Raw genomic sequence first — 20,713 nt, forward strand, 5'->3', positions numbered from 1 at the left:
AGAAAAACACACACACAAACACAGACTTTAAAGAGTAGAAATATATATGCCAATCGAAATTCATCATGAAATATTTATCATCCACAGATCCAAAAATATTTATTTTACTGAACATGTATTTATGTATCATGTTGTTCAAGTGGGAAGCTCACCTGGAGGTTGAATTCTCAGTTCCAACAGCGTTTAGGAGGAGTGATCTCTTCTCACAGTTTGTATCTGCCAAGTCAGCCACCTCACAAGAATGGACGTGGGATAGGAGGTAGGATTCTATATGTGCATGTAACAATGCATGTTGCTGAATAGGCTACAGAGAAAGGGAGACAGGAATTCACATATTTGTTAACATTCAAAACACATGGAGAACTATTTCTATTAAATTGGACTAGATTTATAACACCTACACTTTATAATGCCAAAGGCCAGTCCAACTATACACCAGGCCTGCTCTGAACTGCCTGTATTTCTATTCTGTTTTAGTTATTTTTCTCCATCACATTAGTATTCGTAGTCACAATCTAGTAGGGTATGGGTTAGTGTCAGGGATTCAGTATTTCGAACGGAAAATAGGAAAATGAATCCAATGTGTAGGCCAATATGTGCTACAAAAAAATCTTCCCACTCTCATCCAGAACATTGCCTTGACATTACCTTCACAATAAGTAAGACACAATTTGAGGAGAAGAGTGAGAAATGCTGTGAATACATATGTGGAATGGAAAATGCTCAGGAGTTCACAACCTTGGAGGTGGTAGACTGCCGCAGTCTTGGCTGGGCACAGAATCACGAGCCAATCAAGCAGGAACAAAACTTTATTTTGAAAAAGCCGCTAACACTCTCAGCGCCAGCAAGTCAAAAACCGGTCCTCCCACGAGGGTGTCCGACCGGAACCGCGCGCCGACCGGAACCCCCCCGTCTCCTCCCACCTCCTCCGGAATTCCCTCCTACTATCCTTCCCCAACCAATGGGAACTCTCCAGCAGTCCCGTAAAGTCCCGTAACTTGAGTCCGGTAGCAGGCCAAGGTGAACAGCGGGAGTCCAGTTTGCATATGAATGTAAATTTTAACATAATCATCTCAGTGGCTAGCTGGCGTCACTTTACAACCAAAGGTGCCATACATCGTATATATGCTTGTGGCTCCTAGCATCTGCCCCCTTCTGTTTAATTAAGCAACAAGCAATGTGGCTAGGGACCGTGCCTGGTAGGTTGTCCAATTTAACATATGGTTCTTACCCGTCATGGGAGAACTGACCTTTAGGCGTCAGCTTCCTGTCTTAGGTTGAATCCACTGTAATCAGAGCAACCCGTCGCTGACTACCGGTCCAGCATTCAGCCATGCTTGTGGATAGGCCTATGCACCAGTGGGGGGGTGAGGTTCTTTGCCTCACCTCTGTTGGCCCCCAAATTTAGACCATCACTAGTAGAAGGGAGGAGGATACAGAAATGCCACGACACCAAGCCAATTGACGGCTCCTTTGGAAAAATTGCGTCACTGGTGACACCATCAGCAAAGATATGCCAGTATTACCACAATAAACATGGGGTGAGCTGGCAAGGAAATTGCATCACTGGTGACACCATCAGCAAAAATATGCCAGCAGTACCACAATTCGGTGCACCAGATGATATTTCACAATGTATGCAACTGATATATAGTCCAGGCAAGTTCTGCAAGCAGTTCAAATTGGAGGAGTCTATCAATATGTCCATATCCTCCCAAAGTAAATCAAGTCCTTGATAGCATTACTTGTTGAGTTATATTCATTGATGCATCAGTTTATACAGTTTACTGTGATAGCTATCATAGAAGCTGTAGTTTGGTTTTATCTCAGTCTTCACTGGAATTGGGATGGAGATGGAAATTCTGGCAATGATGGTAAAGAGACATTATCCTGAACAGAATTATTAAATATAATAAAAAGAAAAGGTGAAAGTAAACAAACAGATCTGTTAAACTCCTTTAAAAACAATCCTTAACAGCCGTTTACCAAATTTAAATTAGTAAACAAACAGATCTGTTAACCATCTTTAACAACAATCATAAACAGCTGTTCACCTAATTTAAATTAAACCATATAAATCACGTGAATAAAGAAAAAATTCGGATCCATTTTTTCATGAGCGCTCCTCATATAAGAAATATGGACATACACACATACAGACATACAACACAAAACAGAAGTGTGCACACAACATACAACACATAAGACAATAGTAAATAAAGGCCTTGTAACTATACTTAGGTGAAATCTCCATTGCAATGTTTAAAAACTCCACAGTCAAAAAAAAAAAAAAATAAATAAATAAATAAATAAATAAATAAATAAAAAATAAAACACAGTCAAAAAATAAAACTGATCAGAAAAACATTAACCTAGGTTTGTATGAGCTCAAAAATAAAATAGAACTTTATGATGTGGAAAAATGCAATAATAAAATAGATACTGAAAAAAAAAAAAAACCTTGGTTAATCACTGTCGCAGATGTAAGAATAGCCAAGCTGGAGCTCTGGATGTCAGCTGTTATGGATTTGAGTCAAATCATCTTCTTTTTCTGTAGAAATTGTTTTAGTTAATCTCTCTGGAATCCAAATCGGTTGCTGTTCATCCTGTGGGAAAACACAGACAGCGCCCCGATTCCAGACTATCACTGGATCCGGGCCTTTCCATTGTCCTGTTAGAATATCTTTCCAAAGTACCTTAGGCTTATGTACATTTTTGGGGTACAAATGTCTTTCCGCAGCACTAAGTCCCGATGAATCTAAATTTAAAAAGTTTAGAGTAAAAAGGGTTATTTTAAGTTTATCTTTGGGGGATATATACCCCTTTCCAATTCCCTCCTTTTGTTTTAATAAGTACATTTTAATAGTTTGATGAGCTCTTTCAACTATGCCTTGTCCTTGTGGATTGTATGGAATTCCTATTTGTTAATGTCAATCCTAATTGATCTAGGACATCTCGTCCCCATAAATTTACAGGAAGATGATCCAATACATAGGGCTGTATAGTTCCTTCACATCCTTCAGGATCCCTCCAATCTAATACCATAGCACTTCTATGGGGATTTGTTGCCACTCCTAGGCCTCGAAGCGTTTGAGTGGCTTGTTGTAATGGCCAATGTTTTGGCCATTCTTGACGAGATATGATGCTGAGGTCAGCTCCTGTGTCCAGCAGCCCATTAAAGTCATGTCCTTGAATTTTTAATTTTAGCATTGGGCGAGAATCTAAATTTAAAGACAGCATAGCCCAATCTACACCTGTGGAGCCTAATCCCTTGGAACCTCTTTCTACATTACAACTGGAAAATTTATCATGCAGGCTGGGTATTATTAATAACTGTGCTATTCTATCTCCTGGTGAAATTACTGATATACCTCTTGGAGAACTAGCTATAATTTTTATTTCACCTTCATAATCGGGATCAATTACCCCAGGACTTATCATAAGTCCTTTTAGTGTAGAAGAACTGCGTCCCAATAATAAGCCTACTGTTCCCTGGGGAAGAGGTCCTTTTACTCCTGTGGGAATGATTTGAATTCCCATCTCTGGGGTTAGTACTGCTCTGGCAGAGGCGCAGATGTCCAGCCCTGCGCTCCCTCTAGTTTGTCTGATGAGGGATTTAATGGATAATGCGTCCTGGGCACTACCTTGATGGGGCTGTTGGGTTCCTCCATTGCCCCATATATTTGTGGTTTGGGGCCCCGGGGCATTGGGCCCTCTAGTCCGTTTTTTGGCAATGGAGCTTGATACCTTTCTCCACGATATCGTGGGTAAACACTTGGTCCTTGTCCGTTTTTTGATAACGGAATACCCTCTATGGTGGTTTGAGAACGGCATTCATTAGCCCAATGTCTCCCTCTACGGCATCGTGGGCAAATACCTGGTATTCTATTCCTTTGATATCCAGCTTTGTTAAACCCTCCTCTTATGGGGCAACTCCTTTTAAAATGTCCTGTTTGATTACAATTATAGCATGTTCTTGGCCTGGCATCTAAAGCCTGTTGTACTGCTGCTAAGACTTGCCCCTGTTCATTAATGTCTCTACATAATTTAATATATGTGTTTAAATCCTCATGTCTCCATGGTCTAATGACCTCTCTGCAGCAACGATTTGCTTGGTCATAAGCCAGTTGTTTTATAAATGGCATTACCTGTTCTGTATTTCCAAATATCCTAGAGGCTGACTGAATAAGTCTATCTACAAATTCAGCATAAGGTTCATTAGTTCCTTGTATTACCTTAGATAATTGACCTTGTAAGTCTCCATGCCCCTGTAAAGTTTTCCATGCCCTAACTGCATCTACAGCAATTTGTGCGTACACACCAGGGTCATATTCAATTTGTTGTCTTTGACCCTCATAAGGTCCCTTCCCCAAAAGCATGTCCATATTTCTTTGAGGGTACCCAGCTTCTGCATTTCGCCTAGCTGTCTCCATGCAAAATTCCTCATTGGCAACCTTCCATAACAAATATTGTCCTCCGTTTAGCACAGATCGACACATGTTAGCCCAATCTGCTGGTGTCATGTCCAAGTTGGTAACAGATTCAACCATGCTTATTGTGAAGGGAGCTTGCGGCCCATAGGTCGTTACAGCCTCCTTTAATTGCTTTATTGTTTTGAAATCTAAAGCACGGTGAATTCGTTGCCCTCCTGCCTGCTCAAGTACAGGGCATGCTAATCTTTGGGGTCCTGCCTCAGAATTCCGTCCATCAACTACGGTAGTTGAGGGCCGCTCAGCGGTAGATGGAGCTGTTGGCTGAGTTACGCCCTCTGGTGATAGAACGGAGTTGGTAGCAACCTCCTGTTGTAATTCTCCACCTGATGGCTGCTTGTCCTCTAAGCTTGCTTTCTTTAAATTCTCCTCTGTCTGACTAGCTTGAGAGACCTTCTCTTTTGCTTGACCTAGCGTTTTTTCTACCATAGTCTGGACCTCTAACAATTTACTTAACAGTTTTTCGGTTTGTTTTTTATTGGATTCTAATCTACTATAACCTAACCCAATAAGGTAGGATAAAACAAAGCCGAAGCAGAATGAAACAAAGACGGAGCAGACAATGGTTGTATCAATTTTCTCTTTCTCAGGGCTGAATAACTTCAAACCTTGAGCCAACCATTTTTTCCAGTTCGCCTGAGAAAATTCTAGGGCTAGGGAGCTCGAAATGAAAACAAAATAAATCAAAACAAGAACACATTGTTTTCTGAGAAGGTCATCCATCCTGTCGCCTTCCCTCAGGGGCGAGCAATTTACTCACCTCTAAGCTTCAGGCGTTCCCCGCACGGGCCGCCAAATGCCGCAGTCTTGGCTGGGCACAGAATCACGAGCCAATCAAGCAGGAACAAAACTTTATTTTGAAAAAGCCGCTAACACTCTCAGCGCCAGCAAGTCAAAAACCGGTCCTCCCACGAGGGTGTCCGACCGGAACCGCGCGCCGACCGGAACCCCCCCGTCTCCTCCCACCTCCTCCGGAATTCCCTCCTACTATCCTTCCCCAACCAATGGGAACTCTCCAGCAGTCCCGTAAAGTCCCGTAACTTGAGTCCGGTAGCAGGCCAAGGTGAACAGCGGGAGTCCAGTTTGCATATGAATGTAAATTTTAACATAATCATCTCAGTGGCTAGCTGGCGTCACTTTACAACCAAAGGTGCCATACATCGTATATATGCTTGTGGCTCCTAGCAGTAGACTAGTTTCCATGAGTAAGGGACAGGGTAAACACTCCACAAACGTGGAGCTCTGCTGGCCTAAAGACTTCGTGAGAAACTGCCTCTGAGGTTGGGCACTTGAAATATATGTTGTTGTCAGGAGCTTTAGCTTCCTTTGTAGTGAGACCATCAAACCAGGTCTGCATCTATGTGACCTGGAGGACATGGTTTCTGATTTTCCAATGAACATGAGGCAGAAGTGCTGAATTCTCTCTTTGCAGGTAAACTGTGGCCACTGGGGTCTAAGTGTCTCCCTGTGTGGACTGTGAAGCCATTTGGTCATCCTCCACTTTTCGTGGTGTTTCTTGCTGCTGCACTGGGAGTTTGGAATTTGCTTCAGGAAATACAAGGAGTTCAACTGGGACACAGTGCTGGAGGGAGTTCTGTCACGTGTGGTGGGTCAAGGTCCTAGGAGAATGCACCAGCCAGGCTTCTATCCCACAGAGCTTGCCCCCTTGACCATAGCAACCTGATTCTGAACATTGCCCTGAAACCTCTCCATATAACAAGATGCCTTTACATAGAAGGGTCTGCTCACTGCACCATGTCAGTCACAAGCCATTTGGAAGCCAATGGCAGATCCACATGGCCCCACCACAGATGTTTTATCACACACCTGCACACCACTGCTCTAGGCCCACTACTCAGCAGGCCCCAACTTACTGGCATCTCTGTTTTACACCATTTTCATGAAACCCACTCAATCAAGGCACTGTCTGGTACACTCATGATCAGCAACAGGACATCCAAAGGTTCTCCAGTGCCACCTGGTCATGGGAATTTCAAAAATGTCATGGTATTTATCTAGCTAGCCATTTTTAAAGGATGAAGTTGGAGGCACTGTGTGTTTCCATTCCTTCAGGAACCATTAAATGGTGAGGAAGCTCATTTCGACGAAAGCTCTGGAGAACTCTCACAAACAAGGCTTCCCAAAGAGTGGCCAAAAGGTCACAGGAAGCCAGGCCCATTGAGGTCTACAATGTGAGGTCCACGTGTGTTTGGACTCTCCACGATGGCTGCCAGGTCTTTAAGAATAAACTCATGTGATATCCGGGCTGAGATTCCCAGTGCTCTGTGGAAAGCCAGCCTGGGCCTAGATCTCAGTTTCCAAGGGCGACTCTCATGCGTGGCCTCCTAACATCCCGAAACTATTCACGGCAATACTTCTCTGAGGTCAGTTCCAGAACTCAGTCTCCAAGGGGAATCACACCAGAGTTCAAGCCCAGGTGGACCCAGTCATCTCTTCCCACTGCCACACCACAATTCAAACCAAAACACTGCCACATGGCCCTCATCTTCTTCCATATAGACACTCATCATAACCTCTGGCTGGAGGTTTCCATGAGGGGCACAGCCCAAGACAGTGTCCACAATAAGCTCCCTTGCCTCTCATTTGCCTAATGTCAGGGTTTGACTGGACACCCTTCCTGTGGACCTGGAGTGATCAAATAGGCCTGCCTTTAATACTGCTCTACTTCTCCAATTGGAGGCCTACTGACTGCCGGGTATAGATTCTTTGTGTGAACTGGAGTCATGAGAAAACCCAAGCACCTATGGGCTAGCCTCTGCATGGCTTTGAAGGACTCATTTGACACAAAGGATCCCTATTCTCACTTGATGGAGGTCAGGAACCTTACAGACGAAGGCGAGAGACCTCATCCAGGATGACTGCTTTTGTGCCAATTTGGCTTTGGATGCACACATGGGATCTTTCTTTGGATCCACCAGGTGCTGACAATCTAAGCCACAGCCTCACACAGGGCCAAGAGGCTGATTCAGACACATCCCTTTGCAAAGCAATTAAGCAAAGAGCCACAGGTGATGCCCATTCATTTCCATTTGAAAACTGTTTTCTTCAGGCTTCACAAAGGGGTGCCCTGAGGCAAAGGCCTTCCTGACATTCAGGGCCACAGAAGGATAGGTAAGCCCAAGGCCCAAAGCAGGCTTTCTCCAGGGAGACTTTCCTGGTCACACTGATATCTGAGTTTTCTGAGATGCTCACCATTCCTTTCAACTATCCAGTACATGGCCATGTCACCGAGCTTGGAGGTGGTACATATCTTGGACACAAAACCATGAGCCTATTCTGGAGAGTGGCCAGAATTCAGGAAGAAAACAGGAACTTAGGAAGATAGTAGGTGTTGCCCATCCATAAGGCAAGCCGCAGTCCATTCATAAATTGGGCAGGATGAATGCTGGGAAGCTTTCTACTAGACAGGACACATCCATTGATGCATTCTCTTTTCTAATGTCTACAACCAGGGACACAGTGGGATACACAAACATAGAAACACTCGCCTTGTCAAAAGCCTTACTAGAAACAGTCCACTCCAAACCAAACAAACCGCCTTTCCTACCTATTCTCAGAACATGAGACAAAACCACAAACTCACACCCACACCCACAAAGGCACCTCCTTCCAAGTTGGTCTGTGACTACCCGGAGTGTCGTCTGACTGGTGGGCCATACTATGTTCCCCCGAAAGGGCCTGTCCTGTCTCACATCTGGCCTCCTTGGCCAACTCTGTGAAGTTGTCAGGAGCCAGCGGTGAGCCACTACCTGCTTTCTCAGGAAAGGCCCCTCTGCAGAGCTATCCTGGCATTTGGCAATCCTCACCTCAGTGGGTACCAAGAAAGACTGACTCTGTCCTTGGTAAATCCAAACAAGTGAGCCCACTGGGACTGGGACTGGGACTGGCTCTGGGTGCCTGGCTTCCTGGATCCCAAGTTCAGAGAGTTCCATCACCAAGGAAGTGAGGTGAGGTCACTTCCTTCAGGAACTGAATGAGGTCACTGCCTTGGCAACCACTGTGTCCTAACAGTTGCTTCCAAGGCTCCCATGAGATGGAGGCTTCCCCTCCTTCCTGTGACACTTTCACAAGTTAGAATGGAATATCAACCATAGGCACCAAGGAACAGCTCTCCACACAGGCCTGCTTTGGTCCATCTTGTCTACATTAAGAAGAGAGAGGCTCATTCAGACACATCCCTTCATCCCGACCAGGTGGTTTGCCATGGAAGATGACTTCTGCTCTCTCAGGTCCTTCATAGCTGCCTACATCTTCTCCAGGGATCATTTCTGCATGGACCTTTGAGGTTCTCAGCAGGTGGAAGATCCCCCACATTCCTGTATTGTAAGACCCACTCTGTCCCTGCTCTTCTGTAAAGTTAGATTGAGGGAAGAGTGTATGGTTAGGGTTAAGAACCTGTTTGATGTGGCTTAGGAATCACTCTGCTGGATGAAGAATGGTATTGGGAACCTGCGATATTTATAATAATATATAGGTGAAATATATGTATGAAAACAGAAATCCAAGTAAGATTTGAAGGCCAGAAGGGCATTGGGCCCTTGATTGGGATACTTAGCTTTGAATGACTTTCTGCACAGATGTCTCAGATAAATCGATACACAATGGCATAGGACCTTGTACCTTGGATGATTGAATGTAGAAGAGAACATCCAGTCAAAAAGGGATAGTAGGTAGGATTAGGAAGATAGTTGGTAAGTTTTGGAAGAAGAGTGAGTATGCAATTTGGACCAAAAGTTCTTTAGAAATAGGGTGTCAGTTAGAGAGTGAATGTAAACGTCAGCACATGTGAAGAGTCAGTCACAATGATGAACTGGGGAACATATGTAGGAAAGCAGATATCAATAGAGACATTAGGAAATCAGGCAAAGTATAAAGTGAGTGAGTGGATTAGACATTTTCAACAGGGTTGAGGTTGAATATATCATCTTAGGAAGAAACAAATGTGTAGTCACCAATAGCATTGACATTTGAGAGCATTAGGCAACCTGGACAAGGATGTTTTTAGTAATCCATGCTCACTTTCCAATGAGGCTTTGGTGCAATCATAAGTGTGACCTTTGCATTTTGTGTCCAGAATATCACTGTGATAAAATGTATATGTAGATCAGGTGACATGAGTGTTTCTTCCACCATTTCTGGGAGTAATATGTTGAAGACATATAAATTAGCCTTTGGGGGTACAAATAGGTGTACCCTGGGTCTATGAATGTAGAGATAATGCATGAATAGACCATACTGTGAATAAATAGTATAACAGGTTCCAATTTAAATAATGGATTGCATTGATATCTGAAAATATATAGGAAATCTAATATTGATACACAACCATTCATTCTAACCAGTTATACATCTAATGGTGATATTGGGGTTATGGTTTACCATGAAGGGGGTGTGAGTTTTGCTTCACAAGGGATTATGGAAATGGAAAAGAATGTGTTTGGAAAGAAGTCTCATGAAAAGACCAGTCAAGAAACGTGGAGGTATACATGTGTTCTGAAGCAGGAAGTGATTGAAAGGGAAATAAATGCCTAGAAATTTGTGAACTTGAGGATGAAATACATATCCTATGATGTGCATCAACTGAAGAAATAGTAATGTACCAGTGTTGAATAAAAATGAACGTCAAAATACACATCATGTCCCATAGGAATCTACTTGCATTCATGTTAAACTGGGTCAGTTACTGTAGAAATATTAGGATTTCAGCACTAGGAAACAAATATGTATTTCAGGTGGATGACTATTTCTGAGAATAATCTTGTGAAAAGTTGATTATAAATCCACATATATGAACATGAATGAATTTAGGGAGTATATAATATGACACATACATTTCATATTTTGAAAAATCTGGAGAGTGTGTGTATGTGTGTGTGTATATATATATATATATATATATATATATATATATATATATATACACAAAAGAAAAACACACACACAAACACAGACTTTAAAGAGTAGAAATATATATGCCAATCGAAATTCATCATGAAATATTTATCATCCACAGATCCAAAAATATTTATTTTACTGAACATGTATTTATGTATCATGTTGTTCAAGTGGGAAGCTCACCTGGAGGTTGAATTCTCAGTTCCAACAGCGTTTAGGAGGAGTGATCTCTTCTCACAGTTTGTATCTGCCAAGTCAGCCACCTCACAAGAATGGACGTGGGATAGGACGTAGGATTCTATATGTGCATGTAAAAATGCATGTTGCTGAATAGGCTACAGAGAAAGGGAGACAGGAATTCACATATTTGTTAACATTCAAAACACATGGAGAACTATTTCTATTAAATTGGACTAGATTTATAACACCTACACTTTATAATGCCAAAGGCCAGTCCAACTATACACCAGGCCTGCTCTGAACTGCCTGTATTTCTATTCTGTTTTAGTTATTTTTCTCCATCACATTAGTATTCGTAGTCACAATCTAGTAGGGTATGGGTTAGTGTCAGGGATTCAGTATTTCGAACGGAAAATAGGAAAATGAATCCAATGTGTAGGCCAATATGTGCTACAAAAAAATCTTCCCACTCTCATCCAGAACATTGCCTTGACATTACCTTCACAATAAGTAAGACACAATTTGAGGAGAAGAGTGAGAAATGCTGTGAATACATATGTGGAATGGAAAATGCTCAGGAGTTCACAACCTTGGAGGTGGTAGACTAGTTTCCATGAGTAAGGGACAGGGTAAACACTCCACAAACGTGGAGCTCTGCTGGCCTAAAGACTTCGTGAGAAACTGCCTCTGAGGTTGGGCACTTGAAATATATGTTGTTGTCAGGAGCTTTAGCTTCCTTTGTAGTGAGACCATCAAACCAGGTCTGCATCTATGTGACCTGGAGGACATGGTTTCTGATTTTCCAATGAACATGAGGCAGAAGTGCTGAATTCTCTCTTTGCAGGTAAACTGTGGCCACTGGGGTCTAAGTGTCTCCCTGTGTGGACTGTGAAGCCATTTGGTCATCCTCCACTTTTCGTGGTGTTTCTTGCTGCTGCACTGGGAGTTTGGAATTTGCTTCAGGAAATACAAGGAGTTCAACTGGGACACAGTGCTGGAGGGAGTTCTGTCACGTGTGGTGGGTCAAGGTCCTAGGAGAATGCACCAGCCAGGCTTCTATCCCACAGAGCTTGCCCCCTTGACCATAGCAACCTGATTCTGAACATTGCCCTGAAACCTCTCCATATAACAAGATGCCTTTACATAGAAGGGTCTGCTCACTGCACCATGTCAGTCACAAGCCATTTGGAAGCCAATGGCAGATCCACATGGCCCCACCACAGATGTTTTATCACACACCTGCACACCACTGCTCTAGGCCCACTACTCAGCAGGCCCCAACTTACTGGCATCTCTGTTTTACACCATTTTCATGAAACCCACTCAATCAAGGCACTGTCTGGTACACTCATGATCAGCAACAGGACATCCAAAGGTTCTCCAGTGCCACCTGGTCATGGGAATTTCAAAAATGTCATGGTATTTATCTAGCTAGCCATTTTTAAAGGATGAAGTTGGAGGCACTGTGTGTTTCCATTCCTTCAGGAACCATTAAATGGTGAGGAAGCTCATTTCGACGAAAGCTCTGGAGAACTCTCACAAACAAGGCTTCCCAAAGAGTGGCCAAAAGGTCACAGGAAGCCAGGCCCATTGAGGTCTACAATGTGAGGTCCACGTGTGTTTGGACTCTCCACGATGGCTGCCAGGTCTTTAAGAATAAACTCATGTGATATCCGGGCTGAGATTCCCAGTGCTCTGTGGAAAGCCAGCCTGGGCCTAGATCTCAGTTTCCAAGGGCGACTCTCATGCGTGGCCTCCTAACATCCCGAAACTATTCACGGCAATACTTCTCTGAGGTCAGTTCCAGAACTCAGTCTCCAAGGGGAATCACACCAGAGTTCAAGCCCAGGTGGACCCAGTCATCTCTTCCCACTGCCACACCACAATTCAAACCAAAACACTGCCACATGGCCCTCATCTTCTTCCATATAGACACTCATCATAACCTCTGGCTGGAGGTTTCCATGAGGGGCACAGCCCAAGACAGTGTCCACAATAAGCTCCCTTGCCTCTCATTTGCCTAATGTCAGGGTTTGACTGGACACCCTTCCTGTGGACCTGGAGTGATCAAATAGGCCTGCCTTTAATACTGCTCTACTTCTCCAATTGGAGGCCTACTGACTGCCGGGTATAGATTCTTTGTGTGAACTGGAGTCATGAGAAAACCCAAGCACCTATGGGCTAGCCTCTGCATGGCTTTGAAGGACTCATTTGACACAAAGGATCCCTATTCTCACTTGATGGAGGTCAGGAACCTTACAGACGAAGGCGAGAGACCTCATCCAGGATGACTGCTTTTGTGCCAATTTGGCTTTGGATGCACACATGGGATCTTTCTTTGGATCCACCAGGTGCTGACAATCTAAGCCACAGCCTCACACAGGGCCAAGAGGCTGATTCAGACACATCCCTTTGCAAAGCAATTAAGCAAAGAGCCACAGGTGATGCCCATTCATTTCCATTTGAAAACTGTTTTCTTCAGGCTTCACAAAGGGGTGCCCTGAGGCAAAGGCCTTCCTGACATTCAGGGCCACAGAAGGATAGGTAAGCCCAAGGCCCAAAGCAGGCTTTCTCCAGGGAGACTTTCCTGGTCACACTGATATCTGAGTTTTCTGAGATGCTCACCATTCCTTTCAACTATCCAGTACATGGCCATGTCACCGAGCTTGGAGGTGGTACATATCTTGGACACAAAACCATGAGCCTATTCTGGAGAGTGGCCAGAATTCAGGAAGAAAACAGGAACTTAGGAAGATAGTAGGTGTTGCCCATCCATAAGGCAAGCCGCAGTCCATTCATAAATTGGGCAGGATGAATGCTGGGAAGCTTTCTACTAGACAGGACACATCCATTGATGCATTCTCTTTTCTAATGTCTACAACCAGGGACACAGTGGGATACACAAACATAGAAACACTCGCCTTGTCAAAAGCCTTACTAGAAACAGTCCACTCCAAACCAAACAAACCGCCTTTCCTACCTATTCTCAGAACATGAGACAAAACCACAAACTCACACCCACACCCACAAAGGCACCTCCTTCCAAGTTGGTCTGTGACTACCCGGAGTGTCGTCTGACTGGTGGGCCATACTATGTTCCCCCGAAAGGGCCTGTCCTGTCTCACATCTGGCCTCCTTGGCCAACTCTGTGAAGTTGTCAGGAGCCAGCGGTGAGCCACTACCTGCTTTCTCAGGAAAGGCCCCTCTGCAGAGCTATCCTGGCATTTGGCAATCCTCACCTCAGTGGGTACCAAGAAAGACTGACTCTGTCCTTGGTAAATCCAAACAAGTGAGCCCACTGGGACTGGGACTGGGACTGGCTCTGGGTGCCTGGCTTCCTGGATCCCAAGTTCAGAGAGTTCCATCACCAAGGAAGTGAGGTGAGGTCACTTCCTTCAGGAACTGAATGAGGTCACTGCCTTGGCAACCACTGTGTCCTAACAGTTGCTTCCAAGGCTCCCATGAGATGGAGGCTTCCCCTCCTTCCTGTGACACTTTCACAAGTTAGAATGGAATATCAACCATAGGCACCAAGGAACAGCTCTCCACACAGGCCTGCTTTGGTCCATCTTGTCTACATTAAGAAGAGAGAGGCTCATTCAGACACATCCCTTCATCCCGACCAGGTGGTTTGCCATGGAAGATGACTTCTGCTCTCTCAGGTCCTTCATAGCTGCCTACATCTTCTCCAGGGATCATTTCTGCATGGACCTTTGAGGTTCTCAGCAGGTGGAAGATCCCCCACATTCCTGTATTGTAAGACCCACTCTGTCCCTGCTCTTCTGTAAAGTTAGATTGAGGGAAGAGTGTATGGTTAGGGTTAAGAACCTGTTTGATGTGGCTTAGGAATCACTCTGCTGGATGAAGAATGGTATTGGGAACCTGCGATATTTATAATAATATATAGGTGAAATATATGTATGAAAACAGAAATCCAAGTAAGATTTGAAGGCCAGAAGGGCATTGGGCCCTTGATTGGGATACTTAGCTTTGAATGACTTTCTGCACAGATGTCTCAGATAAATCGATACACAATGGCATAGGACCTTGTACCTTGGATGATTGAATGTAGAAGAGAACATCCAGTCAAAAAGGGATAGTAGGTAGGATTAGGAAGATAGTTGGTAAGTTTTGGAAGAAGAGTGAGTATGCAATTTGGACCAAAAGTTCTTTAGAAATAGGGTGTCAGTTAGAGAGTGAATGTAAACGTCAGCACATGTGAAGAGTCAGTCACAATGATGAACTGGGGAACATATGTAGGAAAGCAGATATCAATAGAGACATTAGGAAATCAGGCAAAGTATAAAGTGAGTGAGTGGATTAGACATTTTCAACAGGGTTGAGGTTGAATATATCATCTTAGGAAGAAACAAATGTGTAGTCACCAATAGCATTGACATTTGAGAGCATTAGGCAACCTGGACAAGGATGTTTTTAGTAATCCATGCTCACTTTCCAATGAGGCTTTGGTGCAATCATAAGTGTGACCTTTGCATTTTGTGTCCAGAATATCACTGTGATAAAATGTATATGTAGATCAGGTGACATGAGTGTTTCTTCCACCATTTCTGGGAGTAATATGTTGAAGACATATAAATTAGCCTTTGGGGGTACAAATAGGTGTACCCTGGGTCTATGAATGTAGAGATAATGCATGAATAGACCATACTGTGAATAAATAGTATAACAGGTTCCAATTTAAATAATGGATTGCATTGATATCTGAAAATATATAGGAAATCTAATATTGATACACAACCATTCATTCTAACCAGTTATACATCTAATGGTGATATTGGGGTTATGGTTTACCATGAAGGGGGTGTGAGTTTTGCTTCACAAGGGATTATGGAAATGGAAAAGAATGTGTTTGGAAAGAAGTCTCATGAAAAGACCAGTCAAGAAACGTGGAGGTATACATGTGTTCTGAAGCAGGAAGTGATTGAAAGGGAAATAAATGCCTAGAAATTTGTGAACTTGAGGATGAAATACATATCCTATGATGTGCATCAACTGAAGAAATAGTAATGTACCAGTGTTGAATAAAAATGAACGTCAAAATACACATCATGTCCCATAGGAATCTACTTGCATTCATGTTAAACTGGGTCAGTTACTGTAGAAATATTAGGATTTCAGCACTAGGAAACAAATATGTATTTCAGGTGGATGACTATTTCTGAGAATAATCTTGTGAAAAGTTGATTATAAATCCACATATATGAACATGAATGAATTTAGGGAGTATATAATATGACACATACATTTCATATTTTGAAAAATCTGGAGAGTGTGTGTATGTGTGTGTGTATATATATATATATATATATATATATATATATATATATATATACACAAAAGAAAAACACACACACAAACACAGACTTTAAAGAGTAGAAATATATATGCCAATCGAAATTCATCATGAAATATTTATCATCCACAGATCCAAAAATATTTATTTTACTGAACATGTATTTATGTATCATGTTGTTCAAGTGGGAAGCTCACCTGGAGGTTGAATTCTCAGTTCCAACAGCGTTTAGGAGGAGTGATCTCTTCTCACAGTTTGTATCTGCCAAGTCAGCCACCTCACAAGAATGGACGTGGGATAGGACGTAGGATTCTATATGTGCATGTAAAAATGCATGTTGCTGAATAGGCTACAGAGAAAGGGAGACAGGAATTCACATATTTGTTAACATTCAAAACACATGGAGAACTATTTCTATTAAATTGGACTAGATTTATAACACCTACACTTTATAATGCCAAAGGCCAGTCCAACTATACACCAGGCCTGCTCTGAACTGCCTGTATTTCTATTCTGTTTTAGTTATTTTTCTCCATCACATTAGTATTCGTAGTCACAATCTAGTAGGGTATGGGTTAGTGTCAGGGATTCAGTATTTCGAACGGAAAATAGGAAAATGAATCCAATGTGTAGGCCAATATGTGCTACAAAAAAATCTTCCCACTCTCATCCAGAACATTGCCTTGACATTACCTTCACAATAAGTAAGACACAATTTGAGGAGAAGAGTGAGAAATGCTGTGAATACATATGTGGAATGGAAAATGCTCAGGAGTTCACAACCTTGGAGGTGGTAGACTAGTTTCCATGAGTAAGGGACAGGGTAAACACTCCACAAACGTGGAGCTCTGCTGGCCTAAAGACTTCGTGAGAAACTGCCTCTGAGGTTGGGCACTTGAAATATATGTTGTTGTCAGGAGCTTTAGCTTCCTTTGTAGTGAGACCATCAAACCAGGTCTGCATCTATGTGACCTGGAGGACATGGTTTCTGATTTTCCAATGAACATGAGGCAGAAGTGCTGAATTCTCTCTTTGCAGGTAAACTGTGGCCACTGGGGTCTAAGTGTCTCCCTGTGTGGACTGTGAAGCCATTTGGTCATCCTCCACTTTTCGTGGTGTTTCTTGCTGCTGCACTGGGAGTTTGGAATTTGCTTCAGGAAATACAAGGAGTTCAACTGGGACACAGTGCTGGAGGGAGTTCTGTCACGTGTGGTGGGTCAAGGTCCTAGGAGAATGCACCAGCCAGGCTTCTATCCCACAGAGCTTGCCCCCTTGACCATAGCAACCTGATTCTGAACATTGCCCTGAAACCTCTCCATATAACAAGATGCCTTTACATAGAAGGGTCTGCTCACTGCACCATGTCAGTCACAAGCCATTTGGAAGCCAATGGCAGATCCACATGGCCCCACCACAGATGTTTTATCACACACCTGCACACCACTGCTCTAGGCCCACTACTCAGCGGGCCCCAACTTACTGGCATCTCTGTTTTACACCATTTTCATGAAACCCACTCAATCAAGGCACTGTCTGGTACACTCATGATCAGCAACAGGACATCCAAAGGTTCTCCAGTGCCACCTGGTCATGGGAATTTCAAAAATGTCATGGTATTTATCTAGCTAGCCATTTTTAAAGGATGAAGTTGGAGGCACTGTGTGTTTCCATTCCTTCAGGAACCATTAAATGGTGAGGAAGCTCATTTCGACGAAAGCTCTGGAGAACTCTCACAAACAAGGCTTCCCAAAGAGTGGCCAAAAGGTCACAGGAAGCCAGGCCCATTGAGGTCTACAATGTGAGGTCCACGTGTGTTTGGACTCTCCACGATGGCTGCCAGGTCTTTAAGAATAAACTCATGTGATATCCGGGCTGAGATTCCCAGTGCTCTGTGGAAAGCCAGCCTGGGCCTAGATCTCAGTTTCCAAGGGCGACTCTCATGCGTGGCCTCCTAACATCCCGAAACTATTCACGGCAATACTTCTCTGAGGTCAGTTCCAGAACTCAGTCTCCAAGGGGAATCACACCAGAGTTCAAGCCCAGGTGGACCCAGTCATCTCTTCCCACTGCCACACCACAATTCAAACCAAAACACTGCCACATGGCCCTCATCTTCTTCCATATAGACACTCATCATAACCTCTGGCTGGAGGTTTCCATGAGGGGCACAGCCCAAGACAGTGTCCACAATAAGCTCCCTTGCCTCTCATTTGCCTAATGTCAGGGTTTGACTGGACACCCTTCCTGTGGACCTGGAGTGATCAAATAGGCCTGCCTTTAATACTGCTCTACTTCTCCAATTGGAGGCCTACTGACTGCCGGGTATAGATTCTTTGTGTGAACTGGAGTCATGAGAAAACCCAAGCACCTATGGGCTAGCCTCTGCATGGCTTTGAAGGACTCATTTGACACAAAGGATCCCTATTCTCACTTGATGGAGGTCAGGAACCTTACAGACGAAGGCGAGAGACCTCATCCAGGATGACTGCTTTTGTGCCAATTTGGCTTTGGATGCACACATGGGATCTTTCTTTGGATCCACCAGGTGCTGACAATCTAAGCCACAGCCTCACACAGGGCCAAGAGGCTGATTCAGACACATCCCTTTGCAAAGCAATTAAGCAAAGAGCCACAGGTGATGCCCATTCATTTCCATTTGAAAACTGTTTTCTTCAGGCTTCACAAAGGGGTGCCCTGAGGCAAAGGCCTTCCTGACATTCAGGGCCACAGAAGGATAGGTAAGCCCAAGGCCCAAAGCAGGCTTTCTCCAGGGAGACTTTCCTGGTCACACTGATATCTGAGTTTTCTGAGATGCTCACCATTCCTTTCAACTATCCAGTACATGGCCATGTCACCGAGCTTGGAGGTGGTACATATCTTGGACACAAAACCATGAGCCTATTCTGGAGAGTGGCCAGAATTCAGGAAGAAAACAGGAACTTAGGAAGATAGTAGGTGTTGCCCATCCATAAGGCAAGCCGCAGTCCATTCATAAATTGGGCAGGATGAATGCTGGGAAGCTTTCTACTAGACAGGACACATCCATTGATGCATTCTCTTTTCTAATGTCTACAACCAGGGACACAGTGGGATACACAAACATAGAAACACTCGCCTTGTCAAAAGCCTTACTAGAAACAGTCCACTCCAAACCAAACAAACCGCCTTTCCTACCTATTCTCAGAACATGAGACAAAACCACAAACTCACACCCACACCCACAAAGGCACCTCCTTCCAAGTTGGTCTGTGACTACCCGGAGTGTCGTCTGACTGGTGGGCCATACTATGTTCCCCCGAAAGGGCCTGTCCTGTCTCACATCTGGCCTCCTTGGCCAACTCTGTGAAGTTGTCAGGAGCCAGCGGTGAGCCACTACCTGCTTTCTCAGGAAAGGCCCCTCTGCAGAGCTATCCTGGCATTTGGCAATCCTCACCTCAGTGGGTACCAAGAAAGACTGACTCTGTCCTTGGTAAATCCAAACAAGTGAGCCCACTGGGACTGGGACTGGGACTGGCTCTGGGTGCCTGGCTTCCTGGATCCCAAGTTCAGAGAGTTCCATCACCAAGGAAGTGAGGTGAGGTCACTTCCTTCAGGAACTGAATGAGGTCACTGCCTTGGCAACCACTGTGTCCTAACAGTTGCTTCCAAGGCTCCCATGAGATGGAGGCTTCCCCTCCTTCCTGTGACACTTTCACAAGTTAGAATGGAATATCAACCATAGGCACCAAGGAACAGCTCTCCACACAGGCCTGCTTTGGTCCATCTTGTCTACATTAAGAAGAGAGAGGCTCATTCAGACACATCCCTTCATCCTGACCAGGTTGTTTGCCATGGAAGATGACTTCTGCTCTCTCAGGTCCTTCATAGCTGCCTACATCTTCTCCAGGGATCATTTCTGCATGGACCTTTGAGGTTCTCAGCAGGTGGAAGATCCCCCACATTCCTGTATTGTAAGACCCACTCTGTCCCTGCTCTTCTGTAAAGTTAGATTGAGGGAAGAGTGTATGGTTAGGGTTAAGAACCTGTTTGATGTGGCTTAGGAATCACTCTGCTGGATGAAGAATGGTATTGGGAACCTGCGATATTTATAATAATATATAGGTGAAATATATGTATGAAAACAGAAATCCAAGTAAGATTTGAAGGCCAGAAGGGCATTGGGCCCTTGATTGGGATACTTAGCTTTGAATGACTTTCTGCACAGATGTCTCAGATAAATCGATATACAATGGCATAGGACCTTGTACCTTGGATGATTGAATGTAGAAGAGAATATCCAGTCAAAAAGGGATAGTAGGTAGGATTAGGAAGATAGTTGGCAAGTTTTGGAAGAAGAGTCAGTATGCAATTTGGACCAAAAGTTCTTTAGCAATAGGGTGTCGGTTAGAGAGTGAATGTAAATGTCAGCACATGTGAAGAGTCAGTCACAATGATGAACTGGGGAACATATGTAGGAAAGCAGATATCAATAGAGCCATTAGGAAATCAGGCAAAATATAAAGTGAGTGAGTGGATTAGACATTTTCAACAGGGTTGAGGTTGAATATATCATCTTAGGAAGAAACAAATGTGTAGTCACCAATAGCATTGACATTTGAGAGCATTAGGCAACCTGGACAAGGATGTTTTTAGTAATCCATGGTCACTTTCCAATGAGGCTTTGGTGCAATCATAAGTGTGACCTTTGCATTTTGTGTCCAGAATATCACTGTGATAAACTGTATATGTAGATCAGGTGACATGAGTGTTTCTTCCACCATTTCTGGGAGTAATATGTTGAAGACATATAAATTAGCCTTTGGGGGTACAAATA

Source organism: Spermophilus citellus (assembly GCF_964194105.1).
Source record: "Spermophilus citellus genome assembly, contig: SCAFFOLD_39, whole genome shotgun sequence".
NCBI classification, from domain to species: Eukaryota; Metazoa; Chordata; class Mammalia; order Rodentia; family Sciuridae; genus Spermophilus; species Spermophilus citellus.